Here is a 15,947-nt window from a genome sequence, read left to right as displayed (position 1 = left end):
TCATGGGGCAAGCCTCCTCATAGCAGGACCCATGTCTTTTTCCTAGAATATAATGAGAACTTGATTCAAGATACTTGGAAAGTATTATTTGAAAAAAAATTATGGAAAAAGAAAGCGTGTTTTTTCCTAAAAGTACCTTGAAAAAAATTCATGCCGTTTATGATAATGCCTTTCTATAGTTATCTATTTTTTTTTTTTATTTAGTTACTCCTCATCTGTTTCAAATAAATTTTTGGAACATATTTCCTCTTTTATGGGTAGAGTTCACACTTTTATTTCTGTATTCTTTCTATGACTTTCACCCAGATGACATATGTTATGTCTAGAAATGAAAGCAATCATGCCACTACTCTTGGGTGGTTTCCTCCCAATTCCAAGGGCTAATGATATATATTAGAAAATGACCTTTTAGATGCCCACAGAGTTTGCAGTATCACAGACACTGAATTAGAAAAAGAGAGCGAGAATGAACAGTGCTTTGAATTAGCCAGAATTCTTGTTTGAAATGTAATGCAAACTAACATTATATAACTTTCATAAAGTATTTTCTAGTTTAATAGGTTTCATTGACATTTCCATATGTAGTGTAATAATGAAGACATTATGAAAGATGAAATAGATAAATCTGTATGTTTAAGATCAGCTAAACCTCAATGTGTGTGTCCTAAATCATATCCAGATCTGTAAGTGAGTCCCTCCTGCTCTTTTACTCCTTTGAATTCTCTGACTTTCTTAAATGCCTGGGAAAAAAGACTCAAGAGGAGAATCAGTTGTAGATGTCTCTCTTAGGAAGTTAAGATATTCCTGAGTAAGTAGGTTAACAGGAAGAAGACATTATGAACTCAAATATCCAGTTAGTTTAAAAATGATGTTGTTTCCTTCTCTTGTATTATAATTTTCCTATTTAAGAATCTTGAAAGATATGTAATTACTGACATTAATATACAAAAATAAACTGTTAAGGACTTTATAGTGCTTAGAACTATCTACCTATACTAATGTTAACTCTAAAAAAATGTCTGCAAATATAATACTATTTCAAATGTCTTTGTACATGTCATAATAGAGGGCTTTAAAATAGTTTACAATCTAACCTAAAATCTGAGTATATGGCATAGTTTCCAATAATGACAGATGTATGTTCTTATTTGTTAGTAGAGGAAACATTTTGTTCCATATTTGAAAATAATTATATTAATACTAACCTAAGAATGAACTGGAATCTGTAATGAAAGAAAATTTCTTTCAGTTGAGATTGTGTGTGTCTCTGTGTGTGTTTTATAGAACAATTTGGAAGGGTAGTATTACAAATTCAAACAAACCATGGCATAATCTAAAATAGTGGGGTTTACTTACCTATAGATATTTATGTTATTAATATAGAACAAACATATGATAATTCAAGGTATATTTGTATACAAAATTTTAATGTTACATTTTTCTTTAAGATATATAAGTGCCTTTAAAAATATAAAAGTCAAGAGAACCAAAGGAAAGAAACATCAATAATGTGTATGATTTAGTTAATATAACACTAGTGGCATGTAAAAGAAATATTTAAAATGTTCCTTTCAAAGAAAGAACTTAATTATAACATCAGGACATAATGTAACTTCACTTACAAAGACAAAAATATTTTATCAGTCTTTAGTATCTTTAAATTTCATCAGTTTATTTAAATCCTTACCATATACAAATGTCATGTCCCATATAATCCAGTATAACTGCACCTCCCCTCCGCCCCACAATTAAGCAAACAGAACACATTCAGAATGATTCAACATGGAACAATATTTTCTATAAAGAAAGTATGCTGACTAAATTGAAGATGACAAAAGATTGTATAGAATTAAGTACTCTGGTATAGTAAGTACAAATTCTAGAAGACCTTGCTAAGTTCATGTGGTGGACATCATGGAATTTTTAAATAATTAATGTACAGCACTGCATTTATTTAAAAAATAGACACAATATAGGCTATTTTATTTAATTAGAACCTTGATGAATACCAAAATTATGAAAAGGTTTTCTTAAATCAAACACCTTAAACAGCTTAAATCTCGTTAATAATGTGTTATTCCAATCAAGAAAGATGGTAGACTTCTCTATACGTGATCCATCAGACAGTTTAGTAAGGATTTTTGCTTGTTTTTATTTAAGACTTACTACGTAAAATGAGGTATAATTTACCCTTATAATATTCTCCCTTCTTGTGTGTACACCTTGATGCTTCTTGACAAATATATATATTTATTTAAGCACCACCACAGTCAAGCTATACAGTATTCCTATCACTCACAAAAGTCCCATCAAATCACGTTGCATTCAGTCTCCTCCCTTCATCTCCAGTTCCTGGTAAACACTGATGTGATTTCTGCCCTTGGAATTTTGTCTTTCAAACTGCCATAAAAAATGGAATCGTTCAGTGTGCAGCCATTTGTGTGTTGTGTCTTTTCCATAGCGTAATGATTTTTAAGATCTACCCGCGTTGTTACATGTGCCAGTGGTTCTAGAGCATCTTGCTAGACCTCTAAGAAAACAGTGAGTCATGACTAGGATGAGTGCAGTGCCTTTGGACTCTGGTTTGATATTCTAAGTTTGGTTTCAGAAAATAAACTTTTTCCCTGGGGTTAGCCCAATAAAGTTGAACTAAATCATCCTAAGTAAAAGGAATGATTCCATCCTAAGTGATGGAATCTTTCAAAGATTCAGAAATGTTTAATTAATCTTAATTCACTGCAGTGTTTAAAGGTTTTTCCTGGGATTATTGAAAACTTGATTTTAAAAAAATTGCCCAAAGAACAATGAAAAAATTGAAAGCTACCAAAGTTGGGTAATTAGAACATGAGAGTTCATTGTACTGCTCTGCTGTCTCTTCTTTTGGGTTTATTTAGAAATTTTCATTATAACTTGAAAAAATAATCTCAAAGTACTTAATTTTTCTAAGCTGTAATGCTGATAACTAACAAATTATTTTGTTTTCTGAAAGTAGCAATAATCTGCCAATGACTTACACATCAAGTGGTAATAAGGAGCAATAACCAAGGCTTTTCTATGGTCAACTTTTTCTGGAACTTTTGTAACTATTTTAAATATGCTTTTCTGTTCTTTTTGTGTAATAAATATTTTTATAAAATAAAAATTATTAGTTCACTTAAAATTAGCTTATAAGTGTGAGAAATTAAAAACTACAAAATAGATATTAATATTTCTTTAAATTTCCCATTTAAAAATGAATATATATATTTTAAAATGATGAATTACCCATCTTTTGTGAAAATATCAATTTCATATTAATATTTTACTTAATATTGACATTTTATTCTGAAAAATATAGGGAAATAATTTTAAAATATTTTCCTGTAATAGTAATGCTAAAGTGTGCATTATAGACATCACAAAAGTATGTTAGTCATATGAAACAAAGGATTTTTGATAAAAATCTAGTAAAATAGTCACAAATTAACTTAGTTAAAAAAAAAATCTGATCTGCATGGTACCTTAAAGGATTCAGATGTGAATCTCCTAACTTTGACTCTGTGGTTGGTGGTCATTTGGATTTATATGATTGTTTCCAGTTTTTAGCTATAATGAGTTAGCTATTATTATTCTCATGGGTTGGTAGAATGTGTACACTCCTTTTTTTGAATATTTATACAGAAGTGGAATTTCTAAGTCACTAGGTTGCCTTGTGTTTAACTTTAGTTGACACTGCCCAAGAGGTTTTCTCAGAGAAGACAATGGCACCCCACTCCAGTACTCTTGCCTGGACAATCCCATGGATGGAGGAGCCTGGTAGGCTGCAGTCCATGGGGTCGCTAAGAGTCGGACACGACTGAGCGACTTCACTTTCGCTTTTCACCTTCATGCATTGGAGAAGGAAATGGCAACCCACTCCAGTGTTCTTGCCTGGAGAATCCTAGGGACAGGGGAGCCTGGTGGGTCCTCTGGGTCGCACAGAGTCGGACACGACTGAAGCAACTTAGCAGTAGCAGTAGCAGCAGCAGCAGCAGCAGCAGCAGCAGCAGCAGCAAGAGGACTTATACCAATGACACCTTATACCAATGACACTTATACCTTTTCTAAAGGACTTATACCAATGACACCTCCACCAACATGAACGTTTGAATGGTGCAGTTGCTCCATGTCATCTCCAACATTTGGTTCTATCATTCTCATGAATGTATGGTGGTATATTTGGAGGTTTTAATTTTAATTTCTCTGATGATTACTAACATTGAACACTTTCTCACATACTCTTTTTCTTATCAATTTGTCCGTTCTTCCTATATTCTTGATACAAGTCTTTTGTTGGTTATATATTGTGAATTATTCTCCCAGTCAGGGCTTCCTTCATAGCTCAGTCGGTAAAGCATCTGTCTGCAATACAGGAGACCTGGGTTCAATTCCTGGGTCAGGAAGATCCCCTGGAGAAGGAAATGGCAAGCCACTCCAGTATTCTTGCTTGGAGAATCCCATGGATAGAGGAGCCTGGCGGGCTACAGTCCATTGGGTCACAAGAGTTGGACACTACTTAGTGACTAAACCACGACCACCATTCTCCCAGTCTGTGGTGTGACTTTTCACTCTCTTATTAATCACTTTATTAATTTTTTATCAGTTTCTCTTTGTAAATATTTTATATAGCATTTATTGTTCCTGTATCTTATTGTGTAAAACTGGTGAATTTAGTTTAAATCTAGTATTGATGCTTAAGGAACATTCGAGAACTTTATAACCCACTATGTTGTCAACAAACATTGAGTCTTTGTTACATACATTTTTTCATTCTTCTGGCAACTATAGAATGTTATGGGGAGATGAGTGAAGTCCCTATACCCAGGTCCCCTGAATAAATAGGGAATAAAAGATCCTTTGTAAACATACATTTTCTTAGAAAAAAGCTCTTTCTTGAAAAAAAAAAATCAACTGACCCCTTAAATATTTAGTAAAGGATGTAAGGTCATTGACTTTTTATTAATGATAAGCAGTTTGCCTTCATGCAAAATAGGTTATAAAATTGAAGATAAGATTTCTTACCAAATAGTAGTTTTAAATATTAGGATGCAACACAAGCATATGCTCACTCTCCATACATATTGCTATTTCACCTTTGGTTTTTGAAATAATCTTTCATAGATCACAGAAAGTATTGATTTTGCCTTTAGAAAAGCAGAATTTGATCATCCATGCCTTAGTGTTCTGTGACTCTCAAGTAAATAGCGTTGAAACTTCTAAGAAGTTATTTTGAGGAAGGCTGAAGCATCCATACATATGAAAGTAGTCAATCTAGATATGTTCTGCTTAAATGTTGCTTTTGAAGTATGTGCCAGAAGCTTGCAAACCTAATGAAAACTAAACAATTGCATCAATATTGTAACTGTCCACAGAATAGACAGTGATTTTTTAAAAAGCCTGGAAAAGTAGCAAAGATTTGTTTATAGGATATGTTTTTTAATGTCTTTTTTTATATACTAAAAACTGTGCACCAGAAAATATAGTACATATATTTAGTTTCAACTAAATTCACTAAGAGGATTGAGCCCAGAATCAAACTACAGTATGATTTCATTGTGGATACCCCCAGTCTGTTTCAGAGTTCTATAATGTGATAAATGTTCATAGAGAACCAAACTGCATACAACTGTTTCAGTTGTGTAGGGCACATCATAAGTAGATGAAGTGCCTCTCTTGCCCAGGAGTTTATGATTTTACCATGTAAGACATGTATGACTAACTAAAATATAGGGGTGATTGTCGTATGTGTATACTGGAGTACACAGGAAAGAAATCATTGATTTAATTCAAAATTATGCATTAAACAACAATGGTTTGCACAAAGTTTGAATGTACTCAGTATCTGTCTTTTCAGACTTCTGTATTTTGATCATGGAAACAAACTCTTTTATTGAACTACCAGTGTTTCTTTTCAGATCACACAAACTGATGTTCTTTCCTATTTCTACCATCAAATCAAGTGTAATGTTGTTATGCGTCTGCTCTTTTCGTCTTGTGTTGAGAGGCACTGGACTGCCACAGTTGTGTCTGCCACGGTACTTGTGTGGTTGTTACTGACTGCTGCAGTGCTGGTTTGCCTTCTGCCTGACCATGCCCCTATTCTATAGAATATAAAAACAATGCACAAGAGATATGTTAGCTGCAGAAGCTTATTGGTTCCATTCTTAAGAGGAGCCTGATTTTCAGTAACAGAGTTACTGATGAACAGTTTTTATCTTGCTTATGAGCATATGCATGCTAGAATTAAAAATAAAATAAAACCCTAGTTTGCTAGGGCAGTCATAACAGAATACCATAGATTGGGTACCTTAAAAAACAAATTTATTTTCTCACAGTTCTGCAAGCTGGAAGTCCAAGATAAGCTACAGGTAGCATAGATTCTCTTCAAGCCTAATTGCTTGATTTGCAGCCAGTCACCTACTCACTGTGTCCTCAAATGGCCTTTTCATCACAATGTGACCATTCCTGGTATCTCTCTCTCTTTTTATAAAAACAATTGTCCTATTGAATTAGGGCATCCACCTTATGATCTCGTTTACCTTAATTAACTTCTTGGGCTCAGATGTGGGAAACCTGGGTTTAATCCCTGGGTTAGGAAGATCCCCTCGAGAAGGGCATGGCTACCCACTCCAGTATTCTTGCCTGGAAAATTCCCCAGACAGAGGAGCCTGGAAGGCTACTGTCTGTGGGTTCGCAAAGAGCTGGACATGACTGAGCGACTAATATTTTCACTTTCAATTACCTTCTTGAAGGCCTTGTCTCCAGTTACAGTCACACTGGAGATTAGATTTCAACCTCAGTTTGGATATGACATAATTTAGTCCTTATTACTGACCAAAACACACAGTGGTTGAGTACAGAAGATAGGGTGGTAGAATTGGAATAGCTGTTTTCTTCTCTCTGTTGTTGATAACTGTGATGGACAGTACTGAAACAAAACTTAATTTCTCTTCTTCTTTCTTTAAAATATGAGTAAAATTGACTCTTAAACATTCTTGTACTGACTTGTCTTTTATGACACATGGTATAATTTTTGTTTTTATCTTTTATTTTTTAAGGAGAGATTCTTTGCACTCTCTGTTCACTATGAATTCCAGCTCTTTTTAGTGGATTCTACTTAATTTATCTTCCTTTCTGCAGTTTCGGCTACAAGTAGTCAACTTAAGTGACCATAAAGACCAATAAACTGATTTAAAACTCTTTCTTCTACTAATTTACCACTTCAATAAAGTCTCACATTTAAAATTGTGATTCTATTGGCAGGTTTATCTATCTCCTAGGTTTACAAGGTTTACTTTGTGTTAACACCAAGCAATTCCTCCAGTTTATTACTGTTTTACAAGGTTTTCTGTTCAGGATACGCTGACAATTTGTAAATCCCTTTTTATTTAAATCTAGATATCAAGAGAAGTCTTACTGAGATTCTGGCTAAAACCCTGAATTTCAGAAGGCAGTTGATTTAAATATGTGAACCATATAGCCAAAGACCAGTGCAAACAAATTGAGGTATTAAGAAATTTAGATTGAACATATTTATACAATCAGAATGAACATCACATTTTTAAAATGGCTAGAGCTGACTTACTTATTGTCTGTGACTTTTTGGACACTAGACTTCTCTACAGGACTCAAAGAAAAGGCCATTTTACTGAGGAGCTCTGCTTAGTCTAACAAGTTAGTGGCTCAGACGGTAAAACATCTGTCTGCAATGCAGGAGACCTGGGTTCGATTCCTGGGTTGGGAAGATCCCCTGGAGAAGGAAATGGTAGCCCACTCCAGTATTCTTGCCTGGAAAATCCCATGGACTGCGGAGCCTGGTTGGCTACTGTCCATGGGGTCGCAAAGAGTCAGACACGACTTCACTTTCACTTTCACTTTATGCTCTGTCATTTAGTTGTATCTGACTCTTAGCAACCCCATGGACTGTAGACTGCCAGGCTCCTCTGTCCATGGGGATTCTTCAGGCAAGAATATTGGAGTGGGTTGCCATGTCCTCTTCCAGGGGATCTTCCCAACCCAGGGACTGAACCCAGATCTCCCGCATTGCGGGCAGATTACTGAGGAGAGGTATTAGTAAATCATCATTGTTGACAAGTTACATAAAATTGTTTCACTTACACGGCATCTTTAATGCATAGCTATACATGTTAGTATTAAAAAAAATAAACTTTACTCTGCTGAGTATTTTTTTCCCATCTGATATTTAATCTGTTTTAAAGACCTACCACTTATGCCATCAGTTAATAATCTGTATAGCAACCACAATAATAATGCTTTGCCATTCTGACACATGACATTTTATGTAGAATATTTATGAATAATGAAAGTAGTTTAAACAAACATGGGTTTATTGTATTTTTTTTAATCACCTTTCAAATATAAGTACTGGGGTAATTGTATAATCTATTGGCACATACTTACCTTTGATAAGTTGAGTAAGTTATGGCTCTTTTGATTTGTTATTTCTCTTCCTCTTTAATTACATGTCATTCAGATATGCAGCATTATAATTCAACATTTGTATGTACTACATAGTGATCACCACTGCAATTGCAGTTGTCATCTTTTCCCATACAGTTGACCTCACTCATTTCACCCACCTGCCAACCTCCTTCCCCTCTGGTAACCACTAATCTGATCTCTGTATCTATGAGTTTCTTTTTATTTTATTTTTTCACTTGTTTTATTCTTTTAGATTCAACATATGAATGAAATCATATGGTATTTATGTTTCTCTGTCTGACTTATTTCACTTAGTGTAATACCTTCAAATTTCATCCATGTTGTCACAAATGTCATGACTTTTTTGTGGTTGAGTGATATTCCATTGTGTATGTATGTTACCAAGTCCAAATTCATACTGCCTGCTGCATGACTGGCCAATAGATTGAGAGATAAGTTGTTGGGGCAAGGTATACAAATTTTATTTGAAAAGTCAGTGGACTGAGAAGATGGTGAACTAGTGTCCCAAAGAACCAACTTTCTCAAGTTATAATTTAGATTTATTTATGCTAAAAAGGAAGGGAATATTCAAATGCAAACTCTTTTGTTCTTGCAGCTCTGTAGGTGGGTCTGATCACAATGTTCCTATAAGCTTTCAATAATATAATTGTTATTTTCTATTCTGGATATTTTGTATCTCTATAAGAATGGAAAAGAGTTATACTTTTAAAGGTCAGAGCATTGAGAATGGGCCATGATGTGTTATTTCAGGCTATAGGCAACATTCTTTTACAAAGATGCAGAGCAAGCATGACTAAACACAAGCAACAGAGTACAAGGGTTAGAGCTAAAGGAATTGATCTGTTATGAAGTCAGGTTTGTCCTTCTTTATTATATATACATCACATCTTCTTTATGCATTCATCCATCAGTGGAGTCTAAGTTATTTACATATCTTCACTTGTTGTTTCTCTTTTTCAAGTGGCATGTTAAGCAATTTTGTATTCTATTGACAAAATATTGTTGATATGTTTGGACAGTGTTTTGTGTAGTTCTTTAACAAAGTAATTTGTTTCTGTACATTAAATACAAATTATCTGAAAGAGAAATCTAAAAAGTAATGCCATTTAGGATAGCATTGAAAACAGTAAAGTACTTAGGAATAAATTTAACCAAAGAGGGGAAAGACCTGTACACTGAAAACTATAAGAGCTTGATGAAAAAAGGTAGAAGAATACACAACTAAATATAAAGATATTCGATGTTCTTGAATTGGAAGAATTAGTATTGTTAAAATGCCCATACTACCTAAAATGATTCACAGAGTTAATGAAATCTCTATCAAAAATCAAGTAGCATTTTTCCTAGGGGAAAAAAACAAAACAAAAACTACTGTACATTTGTATGAAATGACAAAAGGTATCACACTGCCTAATTTCAAGCCAGACTATAAAGCTATAATAATCAAAATGGTGTGGTACTTGCATAGAAACAGGCCCATAAGCTAGTAGAACAGAATAGAGTCCAGATGTAAACCAATTTATTCATGGTAACCTAACTTTTGATAAGGGTGCCAAGAACGTGTAATGAAGAAAGAACAGTCTCTTCAATAAATGATGTTGGGAAAATTGGATATTCAAATGCAAAAACATGAAGTTGGACCCCTATCTTACACTTCTCATAAAAATTAACTCAAGACAGATCAAAGACTTAAATGTAAGACCTGAAACCATGAAAATCCTGAAAGAAAACATAGGTAAAAATATTCTTGACATTAATCTTAGCAATCATTTCTTGGATAAGATATAAAAATCATAGGCAACAGCAACTAATATCAAGTAAATGCAAACTGAAACCACAATATCTCCTCACACTTGTTAGGACAGCTATTATAAAAAAAAAAAAAAAAAGATAGTGGGCAACAAATATTGGTGAGAATGTGGGAAAAAAGGAAACTCTTATATGCTAGTGATGGAAGTAAAATTATATAACCATAATGGAAAATAGTAACTACCTCAAAAATTAAAAATTGAACTACCATGTGATCTAGCAATCCCATTCCTGGATATTCAATAAATGAAATCAGTATCTCTGAGAGAAACCTGCACTCTTGCATTTATAAACTTTATTTACAGTAGCCAAGATATGAAGGCAACTTCAATGTCCATCATCGGGTGAATGGATTTAAAAAATGTACATATTGTAATTTATTAAAAAATGTGCTGTATCAATACATAAAATAGGATATGATTCAGCCATAAAAGAAGAAAGAAATCCTGTCATTTGCAACAATAAGATCAATCTGGAGGGCATTTTGCTAAGTGAATAAGCCAGAAAAAGAAAGACAAATATTCTTTGGTATCACTTACATGAGAAATCTTGAGAGAGAGAGAATTCATAAAAACAGAAGAATAAAATGGTGTCTGTTAGGATCTAAGAGAGAAGGAAGTGAGTTTGTGTCAGTCAAAGCCAAAAATTTTTCAAATAAATTCTGAGGATCTAATATACAGGATGGTTCTTATAGTAATACAGTATTGTGTGCTTAAAATTTTTTAAAGTATTTAGGCATTCTCATCACACACATCAAAGTTATCTATATTAACTATGTAAGATGATAGATGTGTTAATTATCTTAATCTTGGAAATCATTTTACAATGTGTATATACACATCACATCCTCAATTTGTACATTTTAAAAATACATAATTTAAAAATTTGAAAGAAAAAAATCTAAAATGAAAAACTAAATAAGCTCTTGGTAAAATAACAAATGTTTTGACTGAAAAAATGGTTCTTTGAAACAAAGAAACTGATATAATAATAATGTTAAATAAATGCTTAAACAAGTAGTGTGTAAATGAACTTTGTTTTGAACTAATATTTTCCAGTGTGTGTTGTTTTATTTTTAAGCCTTTTTCCTAAAGGTGTCTTGTGAAAATGGCCACAGGTGCTGCTTTAAGCATAATTTATATGCACCTAAAAGTTGGAATTTTTACAGAAACTTACATAAGGGTTCAATCTCTTCACTTTGAAAATGAATGTCTTCAAATGGCAAGATCTACAATTTGCATACCCTTTTTCAAAAAAGCATGTCTATATACAGTGCTGATAAGACTTGAAGGCACTGATTATTCCTTCCCTTTGATCTGTAATTTCACCTGCAAATTCATAGCCTTAAGTAGCTTACAATTTGACACTAATCTCTCCACAGTTACTACTGTTAACTATATTTTCAGTTGCAAAGTTATAATTTTAAGATGAGGGTGGTAAAAGAAATTGAACAGCAGAAGAAATTAATCTATTTTAACTCTGAAACAACAATCTTCCTGAGGCAATTTTCTGTATATCTCCAAGGAATAAAGAAATCGTTTCCGTTCAGCCTAAGGTAGAATTCTCAGGTAGGATGAATTATCTTAAAGTTCTCAAACACTGCAGATGTTGTGAAGGAGGATCAAACATTTCTATGGGAGGTGGTTCCAGCCAATCTTAATTTTCATAGTAATTCACTTCTTGTGAATTCATCCTTTGTGTTTACTTATTTGTTTGGCATCATAATGTATAAGAAAACCTGCAGTTGGTTCCTTAGGCTCTGCTTGTTTCTAGGTGGTTAGCTTTCATATTTATTCTTTTACTTATCTACATTGTGCCTTTAGAAATTCTGGCTCTTAATCTCTAAGCCATGTATAATAACAGTTGGTGAATATGAAACCCTGATAATTTTAAGGCCAGTGCTAATGTTTACAACTATTTTCTAAGTGGTGTAGGTAAATAAACATGGTGGAATGCTGCAGACATTCATCTGTGATAACCATCTCACCCTGAAGCAGTGCTGAGCCCTATATCTGCGGCAGTCAATGGTAACTGCAAAAAGAGTTAAAGATGGCAGGACCCTAGATTTAAAATTGAAATAGACATGAATCTAGAGAGGATAATAAAGAAAAGTAATTTAAAATCACAGCATCAAAACTGGTACCCCTTTCCACAGCACTTTTTTTTTTTTTTCCAAGTAAAGTAATAGAGAATTATTTCACTTGAAAATCTCAGAGATAGAATGAAGGATATTGATTTATAAATTATGTTCTACATGAAGTTCAGTCATCTTTGAAATGACATTTTTCTAGCTGTATATAAAGTATCATTCAAAAAATTAAGCAAATTTCAATAACATTTGGTAGGTAATTATAGGTTAATAAAGTAATAAGGTATTGTATAAAGAAAGTGTATGCTCTAGCTTGGTAAAGATCCACAAGGTGATTGACATTTTCATTCTATCCTAGAAAAAGGAATTTAATGAAAGAACTCTGTATTAATTATAAGAGACTCCCTGAAAACTAATGTAGCTCCTTTAATTACTGTATTGTGTTCTTTGTGGGGGGCTTCCCTGGTAGCACAGTGGTAAAGAATCTAACTGCCAGTGCTGAAGATGGGGAGTTTGATCCCTGGGTCAGAAAAATCCCCTGGGAAAGGAAATGGCAACCCACTCTAGTATTCTTGCCTAGAAAATCCCATGGACAGAGGAGCCTAGCAGGCTACAGTTCATAGGGTCACAAAAGAGTCAGACGTGACTTAACAACTGAAGAAAAAAAAAAAAATGTTCTTTGTAGATAAATAATTTTGCAGGGGCAAAAATAAAAGTGCAATCAGTCATCTATAACTTGTCTATCTGGAGAAAACCACTAAGAATATTTTTCTTTGTATAACACATGTAGATAACAATATAATGACAAAAAAAGAAAAATATATAATGCATGTAGATATATTGTTACCAAAAGGAGATTCTTTGTACTTTTTCTCTCCATATATTATAAATGGTTTATAGTTCAAAATACATATAGTAATACTATTGGTACATGAGTGAATATAGATGAAAGTAAGTACTACATGGAAATTCATTGTAATATACTTAAAACTTCTCTGTTTTAATTTGAATTTTTTCAAAATAAATGAATTTCGTTAATGGATATATATTATTTTATTGCATTCCTGTATGACCATTTGTTAACCAGTTTCCTCTTTAAACTTTTATATATTATTATTTTTTTTTAATTTTAGCCATGCTATTATTATACACATAGTTGTACAAACCCCTTGCCCTTTTCCAATGAGTTGCTTTATCATTAGGCAATTGCAGTAACAGAAGGAGTTCTTTTTAAGCAGAAGAAAGTTTTGATGGGGAATTAGTTGTTGTGAAGTCTTTGCAAGGGCTGCAAGAGCCATCTCTAGGTCTTCCAGGCATGACTCACAGAACAGCGTGATCATAGAGACCTTCCAAGGGCACTGCTGCCTCTGTTTGACCAGAAAGCTTGGGGATCAAGAAGTTACTACCCAAATTGTTCGCCTAGAACCCAGTATATTGAGTAAAATCCAGAGAACTAAAAGTTATTTACTAGGACCACATCACTTCAGCCATACAGTACAAGAAACGTTGTGCTCTGTTTACCAGGCAGGCAATGCCAGCCCACACTTCTGTGACTGTCCTGTCACAGCAGAAACAGGTGCTGTGTTATATTCACCTTACTAATTGCAGGCAAGCATGTACATGGTGGCAGCTAGGTCTCAGCAAGTCGCAAAGTGATCATTAGCTTTCCAGTCTCTAGTAGTGGGGCAGCGAATCTTAGACTTTCTAAGAATCAGTTCCATAATATTGTCAGGTGGTTAGAATAGGAAACAAGAGTCCAAAATGGTGGTGGCTAAAAGACAAGGAAGGGAAAAGCCTGCAAAAATAGAACAAAGGAAGGTTCAAGGACCGGAGTGAGGACCTCAGGTAGAACAGGGCACTCCTGTCAGCCCAATTTACATAGGGCAGGCCCAGGGGGGAGGAAAAACATATAATAAAAGGAAGAGCCAAAGGGCCAGGGCTCCCCACTCCCTCTCTTCTCTTTGCGTCTTTGGGTCGACACGCCCTCGCACCTTGAGGATGTATTTTCCTGCTATTTTCTAAATAAAATTGTGCTGTAACACGGAGCTGTAACACTGTTCTAAGAGCTATAACACCGTCTGTTCGAGACCTGAGAGCTATAACACAGTCTGCCCAAGACCCAAGAGCTATAACACAGTCTGTACGAGAGCGATGACACGCCCAGGGCTCTAACATCCATAGCTTCAAATTTTTGTTGAGATGAGATAGAACCGAGGAGAACATACTCGGCTGACAATATGAACTATCTGGGTCAAAGGTTATTGGTTTATAACATCCTAGCAGTATATCACGGAGAAAGCAATGGCACCTCACTCCAGTACTCTTGCCTGGAAAATCCCATGGATGAAGGAGCCTGGTAGGCTGCAGTCCATGGGGTTGCTAAGAGTCGGACACGACTGAGCGACTTCACTTTCACTTTTCACTTTCATGCATTGGAGAAGGAAATGGCAACCCACTCCAGTGTTCTTGCCTGGAGAATCCCAGGGACGGAGGAGCCTGGTGGGCTGCCGTCTATGGGGTCGCACAGGGTCAGACACGACTGAAGCGACTTAGCAGCAGCAGTATATCAGAGTACCTATTCTTGTATAGTCTTTCACAGCATTGTGTTTTTAAAAAATATTTGCAAATGTGAAAATGAAGCATGGTAGTATATTTATTGCTGTTTAATTTATGTTGTCTGTGCCTGATTGTGTGAGGAGAGGACTTCATTGTTGGAAGGTTTGGGGAAACAACTATGTACCTCAAAGAAAAGTTCCTAAGATTCAGCAGATGCAGTGCCCAGTTCTCTAATACAAAAGGGCCATCATAGATTTGCAGCATTATCTTTTCCTTCAAATCTGTACATAAAATCACCTTCTGAGTGAGAAATTCCTGGTCCCCAACATTTGAAGTATGAAACACAATCCTAACATTTTATATCTCCTTTAGTGTTCTATGTTTTTCTCTCTAGCACATATCATTAACATATTATATAATTAGCTGCTGCTGCTAAGTCACTTCAGTTGTGTCCGACTCTGTGCGACCCCATAGATGGCAGCCCACCAGGCTCCCCCGTCCCTGGGATTCTCCAGGCAAGAACACTGGAGTGGGTTGCCATTTCCTTCTCCAATGCATGAAAGTGAAAAGTGAAAGTGAAGTCGCTCAGTCGTGTCCGGCTCTCAGCGACCCCATGGACTGCAGCCTACCAGGCTCCTCCACGCGGTTTTGTTTATTACTTTTTCCCCCGGTAGAATGTAAATGCCTTGAAAGATTTGGACTGTTTGCTTCAATGCTGTATTTCCTGACCTGGCAGGTAGAGATCATTAAATACTTTATCTTAAATTAATAAATAAATGGACAGATACTTCATTTCTTACATGTTTATTAAGTAAAGCATGTGTACAGGACTTTTTGCTTTCACTTAAAATGTACAGAGTTGCAGAGGACCATTAAAGTAAAAGTGAAGTGAAGTTGCTCAGTCATGTCTGACTCTTTGTGACCCCATGGACTGTAGCCTACCAGGCTCCTCTGTCCATGGAACGTTCCAGGCAAGAGTACTGGAATGGGTTGCCATTTCCTTGCTCCCAGT

At 34.9% G+C, this 15,947-nt stretch overlaps 1 protein-coding gene across 9 annotated transcripts in view; it reads left to right on the top strand.

Moving 5' to 3' along the window:
* Nucleotides 1-15,947, top strand: part of NAALADL2 (N-acetylated alpha-linked acidic dipeptidase like 2) — a 1,605,389-nt gene that overhangs the window by 1,178,018 nt on the left and 411,424 nt on the right. The gene's annotated exons all lie outside the window — the stretch shown is intronic.

Source organism: Bos mutus, chromosome 1 (assembly GCF_027580195.1).
Source record: "Bos mutus isolate GX-2022 chromosome 1, NWIPB_WYAK_1.1, whole genome shotgun sequence".
NCBI lineage: Eukaryota > Metazoa > Chordata > Mammalia > Artiodactyla > Bovidae > Bos > Bos mutus.
The sequence above is the reverse complement of the archived record's forward strand: the minus strand, read 5'-3'. Positions and strand labels throughout refer to the sequence as shown.